This window comes from Zosterops lateralis, assembly GCF_965231275.1.
Source record: "Zosterops lateralis genome assembly, chromosome: 9".
Classification (NCBI taxonomy): Eukaryota; Metazoa; Chordata; class Aves; order Passeriformes; family Zosteropidae; genus Zosterops; species Zosterops lateralis.
Window position 1 is genome coordinate 10,228,123 of NC_139769.1, and position 24,277 is coordinate 10,252,399.

Here is a 24,277-nt window from a genome sequence, read left to right on the forward strand (position 1 = left end):
CAGTGGGCACAGGTGGAGTGAGGAGCTGCTACTTTTCTGCCTCTATGCTGATTTTTTTTAATTTAGCACCTCGCGCAAATCCAGATTAAAATAACTCCAGCTATTGATCTGAGCAGTGGAATTGACATTAATTTTAGTTCACTTCTCACTTTGCAAAGGGATCAATAGGAAGTAATAACAGCTGACATCCCCGCTGAAAGGAGGAGAAAAGACGGGCTAGAGACAGAAATCGAAAAGCAACCAAATAAATCAGCAGCTACTTTTCCACGGCATCAGACAAACTCCAAACAGATTGCAAAAAGTCTTTGTTGAATTAACTAAACAAGGAGTAGAGGGAGGGAGGGTGGAGATCAATCTAGGAAGCTGCACAAACTGTCTACCAAGTATGAAGGTTAGATGGACATACTGAAAAGTAACTCTGAATTTTTAAGTTGCCTTTTTTTTTATGGCTACCTATATGCATACTTATAGGCTTTTAGAGCTACCCTGTTTAAGGTGTACACAAATTACCTGTGTAATCGTGTGTGTTCCTAATAACGAGGCTAAACACGCCACGACCAAGACAAATTGTATCAAGAACCTTTAGCGCTGAACCATAAAAAAAAAAAAAATCTCTCACCAAGAAACAAGTAGTAATCAGTTCTCTCTGGCTTAGTTTTGAATCCTCTGATTACAAAGGTTGTAGCATGGTGTTGCATTAGTTAAAAGGAAAGTCTGATAAAAGTAGGAGAAGCCATGACAGAGCTGCATTTATCAGGCATCACAAACACCCACCAAGTGGAGAAAACAGCAGTGAACACTGGTTATAAGTGTAAAACCCACTTGCTAATCAGCCTGCAAAGAAACGCGCTCATATGCAAGCACATGCACACCCCATACACAGCCACCAGATCTGCAAATCTTTTACTAAATGTTACTCAGAGTTCCTATTACTAAATCACCTCTCTGCTATCGATTAAAATAAATAAAACACACCACTCTGGTTTCTACAACAGGTTGCATTTTTGTGGTCTCTCAACTATTTCCAAATGCCAGAGATTAAAGTAATGGGGCAAATTAACGTCTTTCTCCCTCCAGAAAAAAAAAAAAAAAGAAAGAAAGAAAAAAGTTTTCTGGGGAAAAAAATTAATTAACAGGCTATAGGGGAGGAAAAAAGATGAAAACATTAGGAAATCCAGGAAAATTGATGATGCATGTAAATTAGGAAATACCCAGGAAAAAAAAATCACAATACCCATTTACATTAAAAAGTTTTTCCCCATAAATGTCAAGTAGGAATTTAGAAATATGCTCCGCACAGAAAAGCCAAAGATTATAAAACAAAATAATGCCAGCTGTTTGGGGATTTAAGTGCTCAAATGGATTATATATTTGAACCAAACTGGATTTCCTTATAATAAATAAAACAAATGCAAGCTCGAAAGCCAACAAAGGAGAGCTCTCATCACTGGATTAAGATACAAAGGAAAAACAGTTAATTTTTTTTTTCCAACGTGTAAAATATGCCAACTGCAGCCGCACACCCGGACAGCTGCCGTGGAAACCGGTTTAAGGGGGAGAGGGAAAAAATTGGGAGCGCGGTGAGCGGAGGAGGCGGCGGGGCCGGGCGGAGCGGCCCCGGTCCTGGTCCCGGCCCCGGCCCTGGACTGCGCCCCGCTTCTCTTTGGATGTAAATTTCTTCTTCAAAAATTTAAAATTTAAAAAAAAAAAATCAAAAGTATTTTTATTTTATTTTTATTTTGTTCTAGGAAAAATAACCGCGGGGAAAAGCCCCCGGGCCTGGAGGGCGCTCCCGCGGCTGCCGGAGGGAGGAAGCGCCGGGGGTTTGCGAAAACAGAGAAAGAAGGAAAAAAAAAAAAAAAAAATCCCAGCGCACAGCCTACCCATGGGTTTGCTGCCGCTTCGCCCCCGGCCCGCGTTCCCGGCCCCGCTCCCGACTTGGCGAAATGCGAAGGCAAAGCGCGGGCGGCGTCGCTCCGGGAGAAGCCCCGCTCGGGCGGGCGGCGCGGGCGGCGGGCGCGCCCCGGCCCCGGCCCCGGGCACCGGCCCCTCACGGCCCCTCACGCCCCCCGCGGGCACCGAGCGGGCTGGCACCCGCCCGCCGCCCCCTCTCCCTCCCGCTCCCGGTTCTTCTCTCCCGCCCGAGGAGATTGTTCAATAAACCCAAATAAAATAAAATCCGTCGGGGGTGAGCCCCGGGCTGGAGCCTACCGACACCGCCAAGCCCCGCCGCTCCGCGCTCCCGCCGCCGCATTAAACAAACAGGTGTTTGGCGGGGCTGGGGCTGAGGGCCCGGCCCGGCCCGGCCCGGCTCGGCCCGGCTCGCTCCCGCCCGGCCCCGCACGTCCCGCCGGGAAGCGGCGATCGGGCCGGAGCCGGGGCCGCTCCTCTCAGAGCTGCCGCCTCGGGAATTGTTCACTCCCGGGGAGGGCGGCGGGAGGGGGCACCGCCAGCCCCGTCCGTACAGCCCGTTAAGTCGCCTTTCCACCCCTCCGCTTTTTCTTCCCTTTTTAAAACCCGGGTTACAAAGATCATCAAACGCGAAGATGCCCAGAGTTGTTTGGATTTATTGCAACAATCACTTACCATACACATTTCCTGTGTGGAAGGACAAGCATTCAATACAACTCTTTAAGTAGACAGTTCCTAATGATTTCATTGTGGTCAACCAGATGGTTTTTATGTATTTAGATCTGAAGGTGAAGAATTATTTTCCATGCTTCCAACCTATTTACAGACTTCCCTGGTCTAGAGCTGGGGTTGTTGGTTAAAAGAAAGAAAATCCTGCAATTTCTCGATCGCATCGCTGGATGATCCAGAAAGTTTTCTAAAGAACCTAAAGCGAAAACAGGGATAATTCCTTTCACCTCTTCTGGCTTTCCAAGCTACGCCACTCACATGTGGAGTAATTTTAGCTCATTCGTTGAACAACGCTGCCAATTTAAACCGCCTCTCTACCTTTGTTTTATCTGCAATAATAAAACCAGAACAGCACCGCATGTGAGATCCAGGCACTCGGTTCCTACCTGGAAGCAGCCAGGGGCAAGGGCGGCAATCTTTTACAGATGAAGGACCCGAAGAGGGGCGAGGATGTTGGACAAACTTCAGCCGCGTCCAAAATTAAGCTAAGTGCGACTTAACAACGAGTGGTCAAAAAAAAATCTCTCGGTCTTTGAGCGGGGATCGCGCATTTTGGGGGCGGCTTAAAACTAAAGTTCACCCGGGGACTGCGCGATGGCAAAAATGAAAGCTTCGGAGTAAATAAAATTACTGTCTGGGCAGTGTTGCTTGAACGCACAGAAACCCTTGAGGGTGTTTTGGGTTTTGGTTGGTTTTTGGTTTTTTGAGGGGTTTTTGGTTTGGTTTTTTTCCCCCCCCAATACTTTTATTGCAAAATAAAAGACCAAGTTTATATATTTTAAAGGGGGAAAAAAGCCCACAAACAACAAAAAAGCCCGGACCCACAAACCCCTGGGTGGGTGCGCAGATCTGCTTATTTCCTTTGAAAAAAGTTTTTTGTTTTGCAGCTGCTGGGAAATGAAATTGTCGCTGCCCAGAGCGACGGCGGAGAGAGCGAGCGCCGGGAGCGGCGGAGGGAAGCGCGGAAACAACTGCCCGGCTCGCCCCACCGAAAAAAAAAAAATACGGAAGAAAAAAGAAAAGGAAAAAAAAATAGTTTGAAAAAATTCTGTCTATTTGGGAGCGAGGGCTCTGTGCCGGTGCCCGGGTCCGGCCGGGCTCCCCCTCGCCGTGCGCCGTCCCCAGCCGGGCTCTCGCGGCGGTCCCCGGCACCTGATCCCCCTGGCGGCTACCGCTCCCCTCGGAAAGCCACCGCGGGGGGAGGATCCGGGCAGCTCGGGGCTCGCCGAGGGTGCGGGGGGGGCCCCCTTTTATCTGCCTTTCCCCTCGGCATTACCATGCCCATCCCCACCCACCCGGCCCTCCCCGCGGCCGGCGCGGCTCCCCGCCGCCGCCGAGCTGCCCGGCTTCCCCGGCGCTGGGGAGGGAGAAGGAGGAAGAGGGAAAAGGGCGAGGGGGCTGGGATGGAGGTAGGAGGAGGAGGGGGTTGAAACTTGCCCTGCAAAGTTTGCGCGTGGCCGGGCGGGCGCGGCGGCCGGTACTCACGGTGCGGTGCGGTGCGGCGGGGGCTGCGCGGAGCCGGCGGGGAGCGGGGAGCGGGGCAGTCCCGGGCGAGCTGGCCCCGCTGCCCGCCCGCCGCTCGCATGTAGCAGCGCGGGAGGCGGCGGGGGTGCGAGGGAAGGAGCAGTGCTGCCTCTCAGTGCCGGCTCTCATCAGTGAATGAGCCTCCACTCTCCGAGGGGCTCCCGCCGCACACACACACGCACACACACGCGCGCTCACACACGCGCTCACATACACTCTCACACACGCGGAGCCGGGCTGAGCACTGCATACATTAGGGCACTCGGGCAGTATGGGAAATGCAGTCCAGGACCGGCGCCCACCCGCCGGCCGCCCGCCAGCCGCGGCCCCCGGAGTTGCCCAAACGGGGCGTCGGAGGCCGCTCCTCTCCCAGGGGCGCCGCTTCTCCTCCCGGCCCCGCCGCGCCGGCTTCGCCCACCCGCCTGGCACCGGTCAGATTTTCCACCGTTCAGCTCCCTCCCGAATTGCAGCGGGACGCTGCTGGGCCCCCTGGGCGGCAGCTTCCCCGCTTCGGGGCAGCCCCGTACCCTTCCGGCAGCCCACTGCCCTCGGGATGCCCATGGGGCCGCAGCCTTCCCTCACGTACCCTGCGGCATCTTCTGGCACGGGATGGGCATGATTTCCAGGGGTGGGCATCATCCCCAAACTTGCCTTGGACAAGCCACAGCAGAGCCAGAGAGCAAATTAGGGACTTAACACTCGCAGTGTTTCCCAACTGCGGCAGGCACGCACGGCACTCACACGGCTATTTTAATGTTTCCTGGATGCACGTCGCCGCTCCGCACAAACCCTGCTGCACACACGCTCCACCTCGGCCACAGGCAACTTCCCTGCCAGCCCTAGGAGTGTCCCGAGCAAAAACTGCCCGTCATAGGAAATGGAAGAGCCAGTTTTAGATGGGGACTCAAAAGAAACACTTGTCTCATTGTTTCTCGTGAAGTACACCAAACGCTGATCCAAGAGACTTACTTATTTTGTGCGAGAGCAAAATGTTTTGCGTTTTTTTCTTCAACTGCTAAATAATTTTAAGTTGTTCTTAAAAATAGTATGGGCAGCATTTTATGGCTCTTCTCTAACTCTGCATTGGCATTTTCAAAATATGACTGTGCTGTGTGACATACACTGTAAAAAGAAGTCCTCTCCATCAGCATCATCAACCACTTGGGCTATATCCTGTGTATGACAGCAAGAGAGATCACAGGCTTATGTCATCCAACAACTTTTGTGTAAGCAGTGACTCATCACTTAAGTATATGGGCTGGCTTTACCTGTTACTCCAGGATCACTGAATGTTCCAGCCCCTCTAAAACTGTTCACAGGCACAGCATGAAGCATGTTCTCAGGCCTTAACTGGGTGCAGACCATGATGGTTTGCTTCTTACTGGACTGAAATGCACCCATCCTTCCTGCAGCACTTCAGAGACAGGTCTTATGCAGAGTGCTTGCATGACTTTTGAATGATAAAATCTTTGGAAATGTTAATAATAATAATAATAATAATAATAATAATAATAACAACAATAAAGTCCTTATTTTCACACTTAAATATCAAAATAAAACAATATGCATTTCAAGCTTCTCAATTCAAGAAGAAAGCACCGGGGTGAAGGAGCTTCCTGTACTTGACACAACCACCAGATGCCCTGTTCCCTGCTCTCACCTGCAGCTCAGCCACTCAAATATCCACCAAAAAGAGCCTGCTTCCCTTCAAGGCATCTGCTCCACTGCTGCTTTCCTGCACACTGTGTGCAAGAGCAAGGAGGATGGCAAGGCAGGCAGCAAGCACTGCCTTCTCCCATGGATCAACTATGGCACAATGGAAAATGTGGGCTCAGATTCCGGAACTCCTTTTCTGCTTTGTGTAAAAACTGTCATTTGGATAGTCCAGGTAAAAATCTCTCACAAACTGGAGCAAGCATTATTGTGCATGTATTTTGCTCATCAGTAACACCTTGTAGTTACTGTCTGATTTACCAAAGTCATAATTTTTTTGCACTGGTGATTTCAAACACCTCTCTGGAAACAGCTACCCCACAGGCTGTGCATACAGACATATCTCAGTACCTGAGTCCTGCCATTTTTTTTCTGGGGACTCTGAATTAGTTGGCACCACACACATTTCCAAGGTGCACATCCTGCAGTATGCTCCTCACCAAAAGCATCAACAGCTCAGGACTTCAGTAAATATTCCACAGGGTAGTGTAGATGAGCCAGATTTTAAATAACATCAGAGTTTGACACACTTCAGGAAGCCACATTAAAAACCATCCCTTATCTCCCAGGGATCCTGGGGAAAACATTCAGTCACAGCCCAGCTTGTGCTACAGCTTCACCATCAAAATTACAGAATGCCAGGGGAAAAAAAAGTGCTCTTATTATAAAGCTGTATTTTCAGTACTTACAACATCATGAAAAATGATCCCTCAGATTTAAACGTCTTTCTTTTGTTCTTAGCCAAAAAGCAATTTTTTTTTACTCTTTCAGTTTCTTAGTATGGAAAAAGGGATCTGAATCCTGCACCAGTGTCCAATTTATGCTAGCTGTGTTAAGCTCCATGTTTTGAGGTTTGAAAAAAAAAAAGGCAGCTTTATTTAACTTTATGTTACTGCATCGTCACACACAAACTTAATACAGCTTGGATTCAGGGAACAAATCTGGCATTTAGCTAGCTTCTGTGAGCAATGTCTTCAGAGGAAAATAAGAAGATACACTCAAGTTATTTATATTTGTAATTACCATTAATCTGTATTACTAATGAGGATTTTGATCCTGAAAATGGATCCATAAACATGGACTCCTGCACCACTATGGAGCTGTGATATGCACAGAGGCCCATAGGAAAATTTTCCACTGAAATATATATGCTACACTGATTATTTAGACCTTAAAATAACTTTGAACATCTGATTTAACTTTGACTGTATCGCTCATCTCTAGGAGTAATAGGGTACACTTCCAGTTGCGGGGGTTTTTTTCACTTAATATTAAAACAAAATTTGAGATTGTTACAGGCTATCACAGTGCTGTCCCTTCCAATTGCAAACACTGTTCTAAATACTGAAGTCTAAATTAATATATACAATCCTGAGCCTACAGGGTTGATTGGATGCACTTAACTTTATGCATACAGATTTCAATAGGATTGCTAATAATACATAAAGTCAAGTACACATGTAAATTCCACCATGAGCAGTGCCCTGATTGGAAGTCTGCTGTATTCTTACAGTACCAATGTGCATTCTTAAAACAAGAGACTCTCTCACCCACCATTATGTCCTCTAGCTGCTATTGTATAAAAATAAGATTGAGAAATGCGATAAACTGGAGCAGCAACTGCAGCAAGTGAAGGGCAGACTGTGTTGCATATGTACCTACAGAACACTGGGATCCTGTGACAGGGACTTGCATTTGTTGGGAGCTGCCCTGTTGTGTGCCCTGTTCGGTGCCCCAAAAAGTGACACCCCAAGAAAGTGCAGAAGTTCTCCAGTTACGGAACCACGTCCTGAAGTCACTGGCACCATCACCACCTGTAGCTAGACCCAGACCATTCCTTGCATCACTTCATCTTCAGTATGGGTGAAAGGGGGAAAGACGGCAAACGAATTACTTTACTAATTAAAACTAAACTTTTTCTCGCAATGAGTCTCGGAGGCGGCAGTCGCTCCCAGCGGGGTGTGGGTGGCTGGCTGCCGTGTGTAATGTCCATGCCCTCTGCTGGCTACAGCCAGCGCGTCTCAGCTGCGTGCCACCGCCACCCTGCCCTCGCCGCTGCCACAGCACCCACTCCGGGGAGGAGGCGCCGGGCAGCGCTGCCACTGCCAGAAGTCCCTGCTGTCCAAATGATTTTATCCCCTGGTTTTGTCAGAGCTGTGGCCCTGGTTTAACCATCCCTAAGCTGGTGGCCATGCTCCAGGAGGACAGGAGCTTGGAGGCTGTGTAGTTAGCCATGTCTCACTCTGATGCTATTAGCAAGGACATCTGAGATGAAGGTTGACCTATGAGTTTGAGAGCATTATTCTGGTCTTAGCAGCTGATCTGGGCTTTACTCTAGTGGTTGCTGTAAGGATTGTTCCAGAGCTCAGGAGAGTTAATATGGGATCTCTTGGTCTTCTGAGCCATCTGTGGCTGCCCTCTGCCAGAGCCTCTCTCTTCACAGGAAGAATTTGGCAGAGGCAGGGCTGAAATCATACTATCTGCCAGAAAATGGAAATTTAGAGCTGGCGCACTCTCAGTCACTAGTCTTCCCAGAATGAGAAAACAGTCCTTTAAATGAGTTGTTGACTCATATGACTAGTAGTAAGAAAATTTTCTTCAGCCTACAAAAATTTTCTATGGCTGAGAGATAAACTAATCATCTTCTTCTTCTTCTTCTTCTTCTTCTTCTTCTTCAACATCATCATCACCACCATTGTCATTATTAGCATCATTATCATCACCATCACCTAGATCTCTTCCAAAGTCTCCTGACTAACACAAAAGAACCTCTTAGTTTTGCTTTTCATAACATGCTGCAAGATGCCAGTATAATTTTAAACTTTGCTCATCACTGAATCTCTACAGATGCAGAATGGAGACCATGCCTGGGATTTTGCAAACAAGTACTATGTATTCTTCATATGTCATTCTCCTGCAGTATCATTTCCTATACAACCTTCTCCTTGGAAAATTCCTTCTCCAAAAAAGAGCTTGTACGCTGGATGGCAGATGTCTGACAAGTAACTGTATCAACTTTTTTAGGAAGACTGCTCTTATGTGAACATCAGCCACATTATCATTTCTACAGCTGAAGCCTGACGCAGCTAGAGCCCAAAAAGGGGCATATCTGGGACATTTGCTCCTGAGGAAAATTCTCTCCAAAACTCTGGTGTGATTTAAGCACGTGCGTGCAGCAACACCCTTTCCTATCAACTATCCCTAAAATTCGATTGCAGCACTGGACATTTGTTTCCTGTACAAGCGTCCACTCTTTTTTCAGGGCTTTTTTAAATCCCTCTCTGAGCAATATCCTGTTGCTAGGAGTTCCACAGGCTAATGGTGTGGAAAAATATTTCCCTATGAGAAGAGCTACACCTGTCCAACCCCCCTTCTGTGCACCATCCATCACACTGACAGCATAGGTAACTTGCCCGGGATCATGTCAAAGCGTGAAATAGCTATAAAGGCAACGCGTATGTGTTTGTCATTTTTGTCATTAATGGGATCAAGCAAAACTAAGGCAGAGCTATTGAACTGTGACGCAGAAGCCAAGGGAAGCTGGAGCCATGTCCAAGAGCAGTTCAGAGTGGTGGCTCCTGCTTTGGCCCATGGAAAGTGCACAGGGTGAGCAACACTTTGATCTTCTTATTTATTTGTGTTTGATGTGACTCTACTGCAGGGTAGATGTTGGGTTTGTTTTTGGGGCCCAAACAAAATGCATAGCCTGGTGCAGGGGAACACTATTCCACAGCCGGGACCTCTAGCTCCAGGCTCCTCCTCCTCCCTTCCCAATTCAGTGGGGAAACCCTATTCAGCAGGAGATGGGAAAAAATACCCACCTCCCCTTTTAGCCAGGCAAGCAAACCTGAGCAGGACAGATCTAGTGAGCTTTTAAGGCAGCTCTCCGGTGTGATTAGTTAGAGCTTAACATGAGATAAAATCAATTGGAAACTTGTGTGAGTTAGGACTGCTCTCATCAGTCAGAGTTTGCAGCAGCCAAGTGCAGCATGATTGTTATTAATATCTGCTACAGATATATAAGCTGAAATGGCCCTTTACAGTAAAAAGGAAGACAGTAAAAAAAGTTGCTCTTTCCCAAGAACATACAGATTGTGCATGTAATTCAGGGCCATGCTGAGCACCCCACACATCTGTAGTGGTGGGAACAGCCTGTTTCCAGGAGAAAATACACTGATGTCTTATATGCATGTGCATTTTCTCATGATGCTGCATAACACACAAGGATGTTGTTTAGGAGTTTAAAGTGCTGAGTATTACGATGTTTGTGGTCCATCCCAGAAGCTGCATTAGATGTGAGGCAGCCCACACACCATGGGTGACTTCAATCCTATGCTTTGTGCCTGCCTTCTTTCAAAGGAAAAATGCTTTCTGCCAATGCAGTAAGTAATTCTGTATAAGGCTGGACCTCAGCATCAGCTATAGTGCTCACTACTGTGACTGCTGTGATAATTCCCATGCTGTCACATGAATGGGATTGCACCATAAACTCACACACCTTAGCCGTGCTGATGGCCAAGCCTACATAATGGCCCAATGCATTGGTGCTAATGATCCAGTGTTTATGGTGGCCCACAGCACCGTTGTCATGCCAACGAGATGGTATTCCTCTCTAGAAAAAATAATAATAACCAAATAAATAAATACTTTCTTTCTCTAGACTGATCTGGCTGTTTAATAGGACTTGGAGATTAAAGCTGAAGGGAGAAAAATCCCAGCTGAAATGCAAACCAGTCTCTGTTCAGATGAGAGCAGAACAGAACATTTCTCCCTCTCCATCCCCTCTGTGCTGTGCAGAACACTCTGCAAAGCTTCCTTTCCAGCAAAACAAACCCCTCCTGTGGCAGGGCTGGGGAGCAGGAATTTCTTCCTAAACAGTCCCTCCCTGGGGATTTGGGTCAGTCTTGGGACTTCCATGCTGAACCTCCCTATCCTGGTCCCATGGCAGTGTGGCCCCAACAGGGACATAGCACAAGGAGAGCCTGTCCCTGTGGCTGTCATGCTGCCCATGAGCACCCAACCTGCCTAATCTACTTCTACTATCTGCCCCAGCACATGTGGTGCCCTGCAGGAAGTTCAGCTCTAAAGCAGCCATCAGGATACTCATAGTAGGAAGGGTGATGCTACAGACCCAACTGAGCATCGCTCCTCAGGATCATCCCTTCCCTCTCTGAGAGGCTGATGTGCTTCAGAGCTTCAGCTCCTTCTTACCTCAGTCACCAAACCTGACTTCAGTGCCCATTTTCACAATCTCTTCTTAAAATTCTGGATTTTTTTTTTTTTTAGTTTCATAAAGAAATAAACTCCTGCAGCTGAATTCCAGGACTTGGTGCCTGGCTGTCACTATTCCCCTCCCAGGAAATTACCCATCTTCCTCTGAGAAATATCTGTCTTCTTTCTACCAAGTCACTTCTCACATGCATTTCCCATTCTGTTTTCTTGCCCCTCTCATCCTTTAATTCAGCTCACATTACTCTAGCAGTAAATTATTTAAAGCAGGCAAATACGTGCAACAAGCCAGCTTTCTGTCAGACACGAGCCTATTCAGAAACTGATACACTCAGAATTTCTTTATCTTGGCTCAGCTTTATCTTGAGCTAGCCTTTTCTGCCATCCAGTTCAAATGCCTCATATCCCTCATACAGTCCCAGTGCCCTACATATCACGGCCCCTCAGATTCCTGCCTTGATTGTTGGAGAAGCATTGTATTGCTTCTGCAGTTTTCCTGTAGGCTCAACCCTTCCATGGAATCAAAAAGGTAGAATTTACTGTAATTCAGAAAATGATTCAGATAACAAGAATAGTTTGAGTTTTAAGAGCAAATAACAATAAAACTTGGAAGAGGCATAAGCCCATACAGTACAGGTTGGACCAGTAGCTAGTGTGAAGAGAAAACTGGCACAGGGAATGTCATGTCCTGTCAGTGTAGTTTTCCCTTGCAAAGTTTCTTGCATGCTTGCTGTGCCCTCTGGCACCAGGGGCAAGACATGGATTAGGTGAGCTCTAGGTCTGGTCCATCTCTACACTCCTGCATTTTTGACTCTGGTCAAAATTCAAAAATGTGAAGGCAACACCCCAAATTGGGCATCTCACAGCTGAGAGCCTTCACCTGCACTCACCGTGTCAGCCACTTTCCTTTGTTAGCAGTGAGACTTTGAGTTGGTTAAGGCAAATGCACAAATTCCCAGGTGCCTGCAGCACATCATGTATATCCAGTCAGGCTGCATGTATTAATTTCTTCCTGCTGTATGTGAAATGTGTGAAAGGTCACTTTTTCTGGTCCTGTGTTCTAGGCTGGTTTTCAGGAGACTCCTTTGCATCCATCCTTCTATCAGTTCATCAAGCCACCCACACACAGCACTGTTCTCTCTCCGCAGGCTGTGACAGTGAGACACAGTGGTAAGGTTTGACCAAGAGGTGTTAAATAGACCTGACAATTTGTGTGCTCTTGTAGGAAATCTTGAACTTCAATAGCATCTGGGTCTTTCTCTCAGGGATCTTCTTGAAGCTGTCAGATTTGAATTGTCCCAGAGATGTTCAGTGTCTCTCTCTTATGTCTTCAGAGCTTGTGGGTAGTTGACCCTGTTGAGTAATGTCATCCCATTAGACAGAAACACATGTTCATTGAGATAAGGATGAGCTGTCTCCCATAAGGTTTGGAATCAGATCTCAGTTGGTATTTCTGTTACACATTCAACTGGCGTGATTCCCCCCTCCAGTGAAATCCTGCAGGGATATATTTCAGTGGGCTAATTATAAATTCCTTCTGTCTTGCAATAGCTGGATACAGCATGCCTGGTGGCATGAACCTCCCCTCCTTCATTCGTGTTGTGCACCTCTCTTGCTGCAGGCAAAAGTAATTTCCCCAGCCTGGAAATGTGATTTAATTTGACCTTGTTCACACAGGTTCTGCATCTTTTACATTCCCACCCCCAATGATAAAACAGGATCAGAGGAAATTGCAATGATTCACAGTGATGCTCTGCCTCAGCCTCCAATTCTTCTTGTTCCTTCCTCTCCCTGCTATCCCTGCTCTGCCTACCCATTACAGCTACAGGGTACTTCTCACTGTAGGTGGAGGATGTAAGAGGGATGTAAAGATGTGAAACCACACGTGTGTGTCATATCTCCTCTGCCAGGAGAGAGAAATTGCGTGTCTTTCCTTATGAGACACTTCGGGAGTGAAAGGAAAAGAAATGGAGAGTGAGAGCGAAGAGAGAATATTAGCAGAAACAAGGGGAGTGCTCTAGAACTCTGTTTGTCAACTGTTTCTGTAGCAGATCCTTACTTGCATTCCTTCCTTGTCTGTATCCACTCCTTCAGCCATCCAGTGCTGCTCCAAGGCTGCTGTCCTAAACTGCACAGTTCTACTCTCCAGTGGCCACTGTCCCCAGTCTTCCCATTTACTCTTCCTTGAGATGGTAAGAATAAATTGTCCAACTAAAATACCTCAGCCCTGGACTCCTAGTGGTCCTGTTTAGAGGGACATCTCTGGAAATCTTTGTACTCCCCCTGTGCAGGTTCAAATGATCTTGTTTGTGGGATTCTCACTCCCTTGTCTGGTATTTAATGCTCAACAGTGAGACATAATGGTGAGCTTCTCTAGAAGACAGTCTCTCTAGCTGTGCCAGAGGAGTGTTAATAATACAGCTGCTACTTTTCAGAATCCTAAAGCACACAAGATAGTTGGAGAAGCACATTCTGGCTGTGCAGTGACTGCCTCCACCAGTAAACCTGGGGACAGCAAGCCTTTTTACACCAGCTCACAGAAGCTGTAAGCCATGACAAGAAACTGGCTACCCGTAGCAATAAGCTGCTGAGCACTAGGGAAGCATGCTTACAGGATTTTTCCAGTAATAGGGCTGGCATCAATTGTCAGCAAAGCAGACAATCTGGCTGCATGTGTCATTCAGACTCGTTAATGCTCTGTTTCTCACCTGCTGGCTTTCCCTTTTGTGCTGAACTGTTACCAGAGCCTTGGGAAACCCGCTGAGTCCAGTGCCAAATTGTGTGGATCCTTTCTCTCCAAATGCAGAAGACTTTTGTCTCATTTTAGGTGTGTGGGACTGCTATTCTTACAGGAAGTTTCTGAAGGGGATGAGAAATGTTTGACATCCCTTAAGAGATCAGGGCTATATTTAATATTGCAATAGCTTTATCTAGAGAAACTCATACTTGCTCTTTCTGTTTATACCTCATTTCAGCAATTCATATCAATTGGAATATGGTCTAAACAGATAATTTCTGACCCTGGGTTGTCGTGGGATATCTTGGGCCAGATAGGAAGGACCACAAGTGGTCTCTAAACTGCTGGTAGCTGCAAGTGTTGAATATTGAGCTTTTGCAGTAAGAGGAGACTGGGAAGGGACAGGATGGAAGAGAAGGAGAGTATGTTCTCTCATCAGCACTCTGTGAAGCTGGGAAACAGCTGCCAGAGCTGGACACCACAGTGGATAAAGGACAAAGCCCTTGCATGTTTTCCACCCAACTGGTACAGACTGATAAAAACTAGGAAGATTTTGACCTGGAGTGAGCTCCTCCAGGGTGTAGACTTTAAAGCCCAAAGGCTCAGTTCTGAGCATGTGGTGGGTTGTCTGCATGTTGACGGGCTGACCAGTGAATCAGACCAGGGGATGGAGCAGTTTTATTGCTTTCCATCAGTTCAACACTTTCTCTGTCAACCAAAGCAAGATGCCTTGTTCCCTGGAGCCACCAAAATGAAGACTTGTGCCTCTCACATGAAGAAAAAGGTCTACACAGAGCAGCCTGGTTAAAAACACACAGCCTGACTTTAAGAAGTGGCAGTAGGTGCTCATTCCTAGTGAACTGGGTGTTTGCAGGGCACAGTGCAAGACTCAGTGAGAGCCAAGCACTGCCCACTGCTGAGTAATGTTGTGAGTAAGAGACTCATATAAGCCATCCATGGTTTCTATTCATTTTCTGTCACCCCCCCAGGCAGCTTGTGTGAGGCTGAGCAAGTAGCTTGCTCTCTTTGACTGCAACTAAACTTATCTTCATTACTGCACATTTTGGTTCACTTTCATCCTCTTCTATAGTGAGGAGTTTGCCTCCAACCCTGATCTTCAAGCAGGGATGAGCATGCTGATGCTCCTTCCATCCTCTCACAGCCTCATGTCTATTTAAACTGTAATGTTTTAGGAGCAGAGACATTAACCCTCATCTGGATTAACATTGCTCTAATGTAAATAATATTAGTTACATTATAGATGTTTCTGTAATTAGAGTTCCTGTTTCTATAGGCATTTAAACACCTTGTCTCCTCATTTGACAGTTATGTTATTTGATTTGTGTTCTCCTGATGTGGAGATCAGTACTGAAACCCTTTTATCTCTTCTGATGAGCAGGTTTAGACTATGATTGGATTTGATTTTTTTAGAACCGTGTGTAGGGAGGAGCCCACAGATACCAGGTATGATGTGTGTACAGGCACGGAATTTAAATGGAGGTTAAATAATGTGGCAAGAAGCAAGGCTTTAATCAGCAGGGTTTTTTCAAGGAGCGTGAAGTAAGGACAAACCTTTTCAAAAGCTGGGGGAAAAAAGAGCTGGCCTAGCTGGCAAACTCCTGGAAAAATTGGCCTCCCTGTCTCCATTTGCCTGCCTTTTAAGTGGGATACAACAGTATTTGCTGGTACTCTGAGGGAAGCCCACTCATGGAAGGGTTTACCAGAGATTATTTTATCAGAGATGCTTGCCTTGGCAGATGGCTGTATGCTTTAAATTTAAACAGAGAGGCATAAATAGTAGAAAAGAAAAGAGGGTAATAAGAAAAATATTAAACTGCCCAGTGCAAATCCTTGGGGAACTTCTATTGCAATAACTGACCTCCCATATAGCACCATTTATTTCATACGCTGGCAGCTTTATAGGTGCTTGTACAGCTACAGACGAACACCAATTTGCCAGTGCAGTTTGTTTTGATAACTGTTGTTTTCAATAAATCTATATTAAAATCAAAGGGAAAATTAAATAGACTGAAGTCGGTGGCACTAGAGATAAGGTAGCACATTACTACACTGGCCTCTTCAGCTGGAGGAGCTTTCCCTACCATCCAGTGTGGGTCACAGGTGTGATAAATTTCAGTGGTCTCAGCTGTGCTTTCTGATGGCAGCCAACGTGAGTGAGAATTTTGGTGGGGGAAAGAAATTTTGATATTTCCAAGGTCAGTTACTTTCAGGGCTGTAACAAAGGAGGATGTTGGGGGAGGATGCACCACTCACTTTCACAGGCTCTTTCTCTTGGGTTTCAAAGGACAATTGCAAGCACAGAGGTCAAGGTCTCTGGCCTTTGAACTCTATGCTGTGTCTCCTAGGACCCCTTAGGTGTTCCCACTCCTACGTGACAATCCACACAGCTCGTACCTGTGGACTGAAAGCAGCAGGAGAAACAGATCTGTGAATGGTCCCATGGCAAGTGGGATGTCTGTATCTCAGATTTTTCTGGACATGGCATGTCCTTCTCCTCTCTACCCCTGGCAGAGTAGGTACCTCCTGCAGCATTAGGGGAAGTCCTGATGGAAGAGAGGGAGGGAGAAGAGAGAATAGAAACTCCAGGGAGAGTGTTGAGAAGGAAGGAAAGAAGAAAGAAAGAAAGGAAGGAAGGAGTGAGCTAGGGGAAATGATGGGAGGAAGAGAGAGGCTGGAAAAGGAAAGAGGGTCTCCAGACACTGGAGAGAAAAGATAAAGAGGTAAAAAATAGAATAAACAGAGGGGGAGATAGTGGGGAAATTCAAGCAGTGTAGACAGAAGGTGTGTGAGAGGATGGGTCTGACTCCCAGACCAGGGAGCAAACCCCTACTACCCTCCCTGGTAAATTTAGCTGTCCATTGGAGGTGTGTGTTTCTGGAGACAAAGGTGAGACTTAAGTTTGGTGAAAGGAGCTGCTTTGGTCAGGAGTTCAGGAACTACTTCAAAGACTTGGCCTCTGGACACTTGGAGCAGCAGGGGCTAGAGCTATCCAAGTAATTATTTAGCTTCAGTGGCGCAGTTTAGAGAGTAATGTTGAATTCAGGAAGTTTTCCAAATCACAAAGCATCACAACTGAGTCCAAATAAATAATGAACCTAAGAGATTTCATGGTAGAGTAAGTAATTTGTTTTTCCAACAGACCAATTTTCTACCAGAAAACACTGATTGGAGTAACTGGGAACATTTACTAGAGTGTATCAACATTATCCAAGCTTTTGCTGAGAAATTATTAAAAATATTCGCATGTGGGGGTTTCTCTCTCACTCTTTTCTCTCTCACCTTTTTTTTTTTTTTTTTTTTTTTTTCTCCTCATCTCCTTTTGACAGTATTGTTTTATTCCTGTTATACATTTATACCCCAGTTGGTCCAAGCATTTGGCCTAAAACATGGGGTCTCCTGAGCTGGGGGGAAACCAGGTGCTCTCTGAGTAAAATATTTTTTCTTTGTTAAGTTTCGCTTCCTTGCCCACAGCAAAAGTCAAACCACGAGTGATGACAGCCTTGTGCCAGGCCCTTTGCCTGCCAGCCAGCAGACCAAGAACTAGTTCAGGTTTTTCAGGAACAGTCATGTTCCCTGGGGTTGTTCAGACTGTGCCAGGCACTTCCCCCCGCTCCAGTCTCTTATGTCCATCTTTTAAAGGCGCATTTGAAAAATAATTGTTAAAACCCCATTGTTGCCTCAGCTTAGGGCAGGGATCCTTGTTGTTCCTGATATTGAGTTTCACAAAGACATTTTGCTGGTTTAATAGGAATCTTTAAAAAGGGTGGGGATTATGCCTGTTGATGTTATAATGTACAGTATGAGGAAAGGAAACAGTGTGGTGTAATGAATGGTTTGGGCTTCTAGAATGATGTGATAATAAAACAAAAGAAATGTCAAAGTGGTAAAGTGAAAAGAACTACACTACTTTTATTTGGGAATATGTCATTAAACAACAACAACAAAAAATCTGAGCACTAAACTTTTTGTCCCAGCTTAGGTCAAAAATCATATTTTTTGAAACCTCAGAATTTCCCAAGGGACACGAATTCCTCTGTTATTATTTTTGGCCAGCTGTCTTCCATATGACTGCCCGTGAAAAGTATTTTATCTCAAGTTAAAATCCCACACATAAAAATGTCTCTCTACCTTCCAGCAGGTGTGCTTGTCCTATGGGAAGATTTGCTTTATCAGCAATGTGTTCCTCCAGGAGAAATGCTTAATTTTAGATGTTTTTTCCATTTACACTTAGAGTTCAAGACACTTGAGGAGAGACTCAGTATTGGGTGGCCTGTGCAGGCGTCAGAACCCTTCCTTTATACACTGCAACCCTATTAGCTAAAATACTGGCAAAGAGATTTTGGTGAAGTGTTTTTTTGGTTATTTTTTTTTTTAACATCTCATTTAAAATGTTTAAAATGTTTAAAAATGTCCCATTTCACTGCTGCTGATGCCCTCGCTTTGAAATACAGCTTTCCCATGACGACATAACTGTAAAACACATTCAACTTTTTCTTTTTTTTTCTTTTTTTTTTTTTTTCTTTCTTTTTTTTTACTAGTTAGCAATGGAGTTTTGCTATAGCTATTAAAATATAAAGAATAAACTGCACCCAATTGCACAATATTTTTTACCAGGGTTAAGCCTGAATTTCTTTGTGGATGGCATTGGAATATCAAGATTAAGTATACAGTGGGAGCACAAGGGTTTTACGACATACAATAATGTAGAAAAGCTTGTATTTCTTTGGCAAATTGACATCACTGTTTGCCCTTCTTTCTTTGTACTTCTTGGGTCTGATTTTTAGGAGCAAGAGTTGGAAAAGGCATGGTAGATGATTCAGTGCAGCTCCCTTGAACTGAAATCACGCTGGCACTAATGGGACATTTTACAGTGCTGTAAGTGGCTGGTTTCATGGTTCCCCCTGCTCCTCTCGGAAGGTGATCCCACAGTTTAATGCATCATAGCCTTAGGAAATTTCTCCTGATGTTCAGGCTATGTTTTCCTTTGGCCAGATATCTTGGGGAAATCCTTTGCTGATGGGTCATTTTATTTTGTGTTTTGGTGCTGACGCCTTCCTGACATGTGTAGTTTTTTCTGCTCACCCCACGTACAAAGGGGAGTGAGGGGCAAAAGCTGGATTCACTGGGACCCACACAGAAGGGAAGAGCACTGATCTACAGACCAACAACACAATTGTTCATTTTTGCTCTGCATTTCACTGCATCCTCTTTCACTCCTGATTAAAGTGGGATTTTTTGGAGACAGGACCAGCCTGTCTGACTAGCTTTGTATGCTCAGTCAATATGAGGTCCAGCAGGGACCATTCTGACCATTCCAGCAAAGCACAGACTAGGGAAATAAAATGCTCCCATGCATCAAACTCCAGAAGTTTGCTCAAATCCAAGCATCTCTCCTATGGAGACATCCCATCTTGATGTGAAATGTCCAAGACTCCCTTGTCCTCTGTTAACATGGCCCAGTCAATAGCCACTTTCTGATGTCCTGCAATGTTTTTCTAATGCATTTTATTTCCTAGCCTGCCAAAGGCTGTCCCTCTCACCTCTGTTTTAACTGGAAAAGGATTTCCACCCCATGGCCCTGATTCTGGCTGAATTAATGGTTTTTGAACTGAATCAGCACATTTGAAGTTAAAACAGATCCCCACTGAGTCTGTACATTTTTATTACTGCGCAAGGAGTGCTTAGGAAAATAAAAGGAAAGAGAAAGCCCTGAGAGTGGACCACCCTGTTGAGGGGGGAAATGTAGAAATCAAGCATCTTTATATGAGTGATATTTATTGGGTAAAGTGACATATATTGTATGAGGCCTTGGAGCCCAGCTCAGGAATACCACATACCAGTCTGGGCACTCATGCTCAAGAAAATTTAATTGAAACTGAAGCAGGTGCAGAGGAGGTCTACTAAGATCGAGTGGGAAATGGAAAGATAATATGCTATGGAGACACAAGAAAAAAATGGCTTGTTTAGGCCACCAAAGCAAAGATTGCAAAAATTATTGGGATCTGAGAGCTGCCTATGAATACACCAGAAGAAGGAAAGAAGTCAACAAGTTAAATCAAAGGATCATTTTTCCAGAATGAATTAGAGTAAACTAGCCATAAATATATTTTATCTGGGAATTAGAGGTTTTTCCATCTATCAGGTAGAGAAAAGCTGAAGAAGCCTTCTACTGGGTTAGCATGGGCAAGTAAAAAGACATATTTGAAGATGAGTTTGATAAATTGGGATGCTGGAGAGGAAATTATATTACAAGATGGAGGAGAATAGCTCAATATCCCCGGGACTTCTTTCCTGACCAATACTCCTACCTGGGGATTGCTTTTATCATCTGAAATACTCTTTTGCCTTTTCTTTGCTAAGGACATCAGCCCCTTTAAAATCTCCTGTCATTGTCATCCAAGAGCCCTGTGCTGCATCTGCAAAGCTCCGAGCCCCACAGAACTGCTGTTGCTCCCAAATTCATCAAGGGGGTCACTGTCAAACAATGAGACACACTTGCTCCCACGGGGTTTGAATGAGCTGCTTTCTTTCAAAACACCCTTTAATTGACAGCTAGAAATAGCTTTCCATGATGACAGGCTGTCATTAATATCATTCACCAGAATGATACCCCAGTGATAGTCTCTGTGTTTAGAGGAAAAGGGAGAGAGAAATCCTCTGCAAACAAATGTTTCAACAGAACACATGAACTGAGCTGTGGTTTCAAGAATGACAACGTGAATATAAAAATGTACATTGTGAATATTAGTATTCCCTTAAATATGTACTCACGTTGGTTAATGAGTCCCACCGGTGGTGTTAGTAACTGAAGGATTTGGGTTGGCACGTTATTAACTTGTTAAGTAGAAAACAGTGATACAAAACTACTTGTCATGTGTATTATAAGACATTTAAAAGTTTCACTCAGCATAAGCAGCTGAACAGTATTAACGGAGTTGCCTTTAAAATGATCCAATGTTTCTTTGTGCCATAATAATGTAAAATCCTATTGCTTTAAAAGGAGCTGTGCTCCATAGACCCTTGGGAGGGAGGCACTGGGAGAAGGACTGGGGAATGTCCCTCCTCCTCTGTGCTGACCCAGCAGCAGGCAGAGACCTTGGGTTAAGATAAGCTCAGCCCTGTCTTCACACTGAGGATCCTTTGCAGCTGCCACATGGGGTCAGGGGGGTTTGGTCTGTATTTTCTGCATTACCCTGCCCTGCTGGTTTGCTGCTTTCTAATCAAGCTCTGTCCATCCATCAGCCCAGCAGTGGCTTAACACCTGTGCTGAATAAAATGAGACTTTGTTAAGAAACTGTTAGGGTTTTAAAACAAATTAAACTTCAGGTAACTATAGACCAGGATGCTGCATCTGCTGGCAGCAGCAGAGGGATCCAGCCATAGGAGAGAAGGTCACAGCTGGAATATGAGCAGATTTCCACCCAAGGTTTGAAGATAGTCCTTCATGTAAATTAGGACAGAGCAGATACTCCCGCAGCATGGACTCTATTTCCTATGGGCGTCTTCTAGCCATCTCAAAATCTCTAAAGTAGGACAAGCAATTAAGGCACCAGAGTGACTCCTGAAACACGCTCACTTGCTCTCAGACAGAGTTGGTCCTGAGGCAATGGGGTCACAGGACTGACATGGGCTGTGCTACCTGGAATAAATAAGGTGGCCCTAATGAGCAACTATCAGCCTTTTTGACCAGTGTTCCCCACCTGCATAACCCAGTTTGTCAGCATTCCTTGCCTAGGGCCCCATGGCAATTGACTGCCTTTACTGGCAGAGTCTCCTGGGGGGGGGAGCTGTTCCCAGTGAGGATGCTACAGGGGCCATGTGCATTGATGGGCACGCCACAGGATATCTATTGATCACCCTCATTTATTTTTCCAGAAGCCTGGAGTGAGCCAGATTAATCTGTAGGTGACATTTTCAGTGGCCTGCAGTGTTGATTTGAGGCATGCACGCCCACATAAGACACAAACAATACAAAAACAGTGACAATATTTCATAAAACATGGCTCTCTTTGAATTGGTTTGGGTGCTGATAGTTGTGCCAGAAAAAAGGCCCTCTTTGAAAGTGCAGTTGCTGAAGGGAATCTCATTGCTGTCCTGGAGTCTTTGGTGGACAACATGTATGGATCTCACAAAGGTCATGGAGGCTGGCAGAAGCCAAGGTGTGGGCCCTGGTTACTGCAGATAACTCAGCTGGGAAAAGGGGTTTCCCCCAAAAAACTGGGCAGGAAGAAATCTGCCAGCTGTACTGCCTGGGAAACCTGGGAAATAGCATGAGACTTGGCTGATGAAAAAGGATATGCCCACATCTATGAGCCATTCATCGTTTGTCTACACCAAGGAATTACTTTTTACTGCAAGATGCAGAGGTCAGCAGAGGAAAGGCCTCTTCTCTTTCATCCTCTTAGAAACACAGGCAGGCTGTGAGCCCTAAATTTCAAGCTTTGGGGCTGCAGTGTAATTTCAGCCAGTTTCCATCTCTGCTGAGGGAAGGCCAGGGACAGATTGCTCAAGGAACACCACAGTGCAAAGACCATCAATTCACTCTCCTGGGCACCTGGCAAACCATACATCAGTCACCAAAGACTTGACAAATCACAGCAATATAGCTAAGCTTAGAAGTAAAATTTCACATTTTCCTTGCTTATGTGGGTGGGAAGCTGAGAGATGCCAAATCTAAGAGGGCTTAAAGGAACTCTTACTATTATTAAATGGCTTGCTGTTGGTATTTTTATAGTTCTGACATGATACTTTCATGGTTCAGGCCTATCAAGTTCAAGGCCACATAAAAACAGAGGAAAGGATAAATCCAGCCTGAAGAGCCAGCAACTCAGTTAAAGGCAGGAGAAGCAGGTAGATTCAGTCAGGCAGCCAGCCCACCTTGCCTGGAGCATCAGTCAGTGATGTCTGTACTCTGGTACTTACCTGTGTCCATTATTTTAAGACATGGAGCCATGGAGCCAGATTTGAAGAGGAGAGCAAGATGACAGGTAGGACTGCTCCTGCCTGCAGGCAAGGGATGGGTAAGGCGGCCTCTAGAATCCCTCACAGTCCTGTTTGCATGAGTCAGGCCTCTGGGTTTGCTCATCACACACATGAGGAGTGTCAGGGGTGTGCAAAGGAGCTGCTGGCAGGAAGTGTGGAGGTGTGAGTTAATGTGAGAAGCAAGGAGGGAAGCAATGCAGGGAATGGCCCCAGCTGGAACACTCGTCATTGCAGCTGAGACTCCACGAGTCACGGATGTGTCAGTGGGCTAAAGATTGGGTATCATTGCACGTAAGTTCAGAGAATCACAGAATTGTCAGGGTTGGAAGGGATCTCTGGAGATCATCAGGTGGGTCTTGAATGTCTCCAGACAGGGAAAATCCCGGACCTCCCTGGGCAGTTCCAGTGTTCCTTGCCATGGTGCCCGGTGGCAGCACAGCGCTGGCAGCTGTTCCCTGTGCATTGGCAGGGACGGGGCCTCAGAACCCTCACAGAGTGTGACAGCCGGTGGGATTTGCCTGTCCTGGCTCAGGGTGCCAGCCATGTGAGTGGGGAGGAGGTGCCACAGCTCAGGGGTGTGAAGCAAAGACCAGGCACGGTTCAGACACGGGTTTAGGCTGAGAGAGATGAGGGGACGCACAAGCACGGAGGCATCAGGAGTTGGGAGAGGTGTCCTGGGGACACGGTGGGATGGCCCTTGAGGACACAAGGCGGGTAAGTGGTGACCCCGGGGTAGACGAGGACTCGGGTCGGCGGGGAGAGGATGAGATTCCGCCATACGGGGGAGGATTCGGCGCCCGGGGACCCGGCGGGGCCGGCGCTGCATCGAGGCGCGGCCACGCGGCGGAGCCGGCCGGAGGGAACTACGACCCCCAGCGTGCCCCGCGGAGCGACGCGCGGCACGCGCCTGTGCGAGGGGGCGCGGCGGGTCGGAAGCCCCGCCCCCGGCGGCGGCGGGCGGCGCTGCGGTTGGACGGCGGCGCTGCCGCTCAGCGCGGGGTCGGGGGTCAGAGTGCGGGCGGTGAGTGGCGGTGCCGGGCACTCGTGGTGCGGAGTGCGGGGCGCGGGGCCCGGCCGGGCCGGGGCGGCTCCACCGTGGGGGTGGTGCGGGAGGCGGGCGGCGGCTCGGCCCAGCCCTGCGGGGCCCGGCCGGCGCGGGGGGCCCCGCAGGCCTGGCGGAGACGTGGGGCCGCCGTGGCCCGGGGCGGGGGGTAAAGGCCCGGCGCGGAGCGGGGGCGCGGCCCGGCCCCCGGCGGCGGCGGGGCTCGAACCGGGGGCGTGGGGCTGCGGGCCGGGCGGGGCCGGGCGGGGCGGGGGTGCCGGTGGGGACCGGAGGCGGCCCCGGCCCGAGGGGAGGGCGTGGGGTGGCGGCGCCTCGTCGCCTCGACGCCCGGGTTGCCGGGCCCTCTCCACACCGGAGCGGCCCGGAGG

General features: G+C 47.1%; 1 protein-coding gene across 2 annotated transcripts in view; it reads left to right on the forward strand.

Moving 5' to 3' along the window:
- The first annotated feature begins 23,803 nt into the window (after nucleotides 1-23,803).
- ERI3 (ERI1 exoribonuclease family member 3) overlaps nucleotides 23,804-24,277 on the forward strand; it is a 130,730-nt gene continuing 130,256 nt past the window's right edge. The window contains exon 1 of one of the 2 annotated variants that reach the window (XM_083868094.1): nucleotides 23,804-23,867. The gene's annotated coding sequence lies outside the window, so the exon portion shown is untranslated. Of the gene's footprint in view, nucleotides 23,894-24,277 lie in introns of both variants that reach the window. The other variant, XM_083868095.1, reaches the window with a different exon arrangement.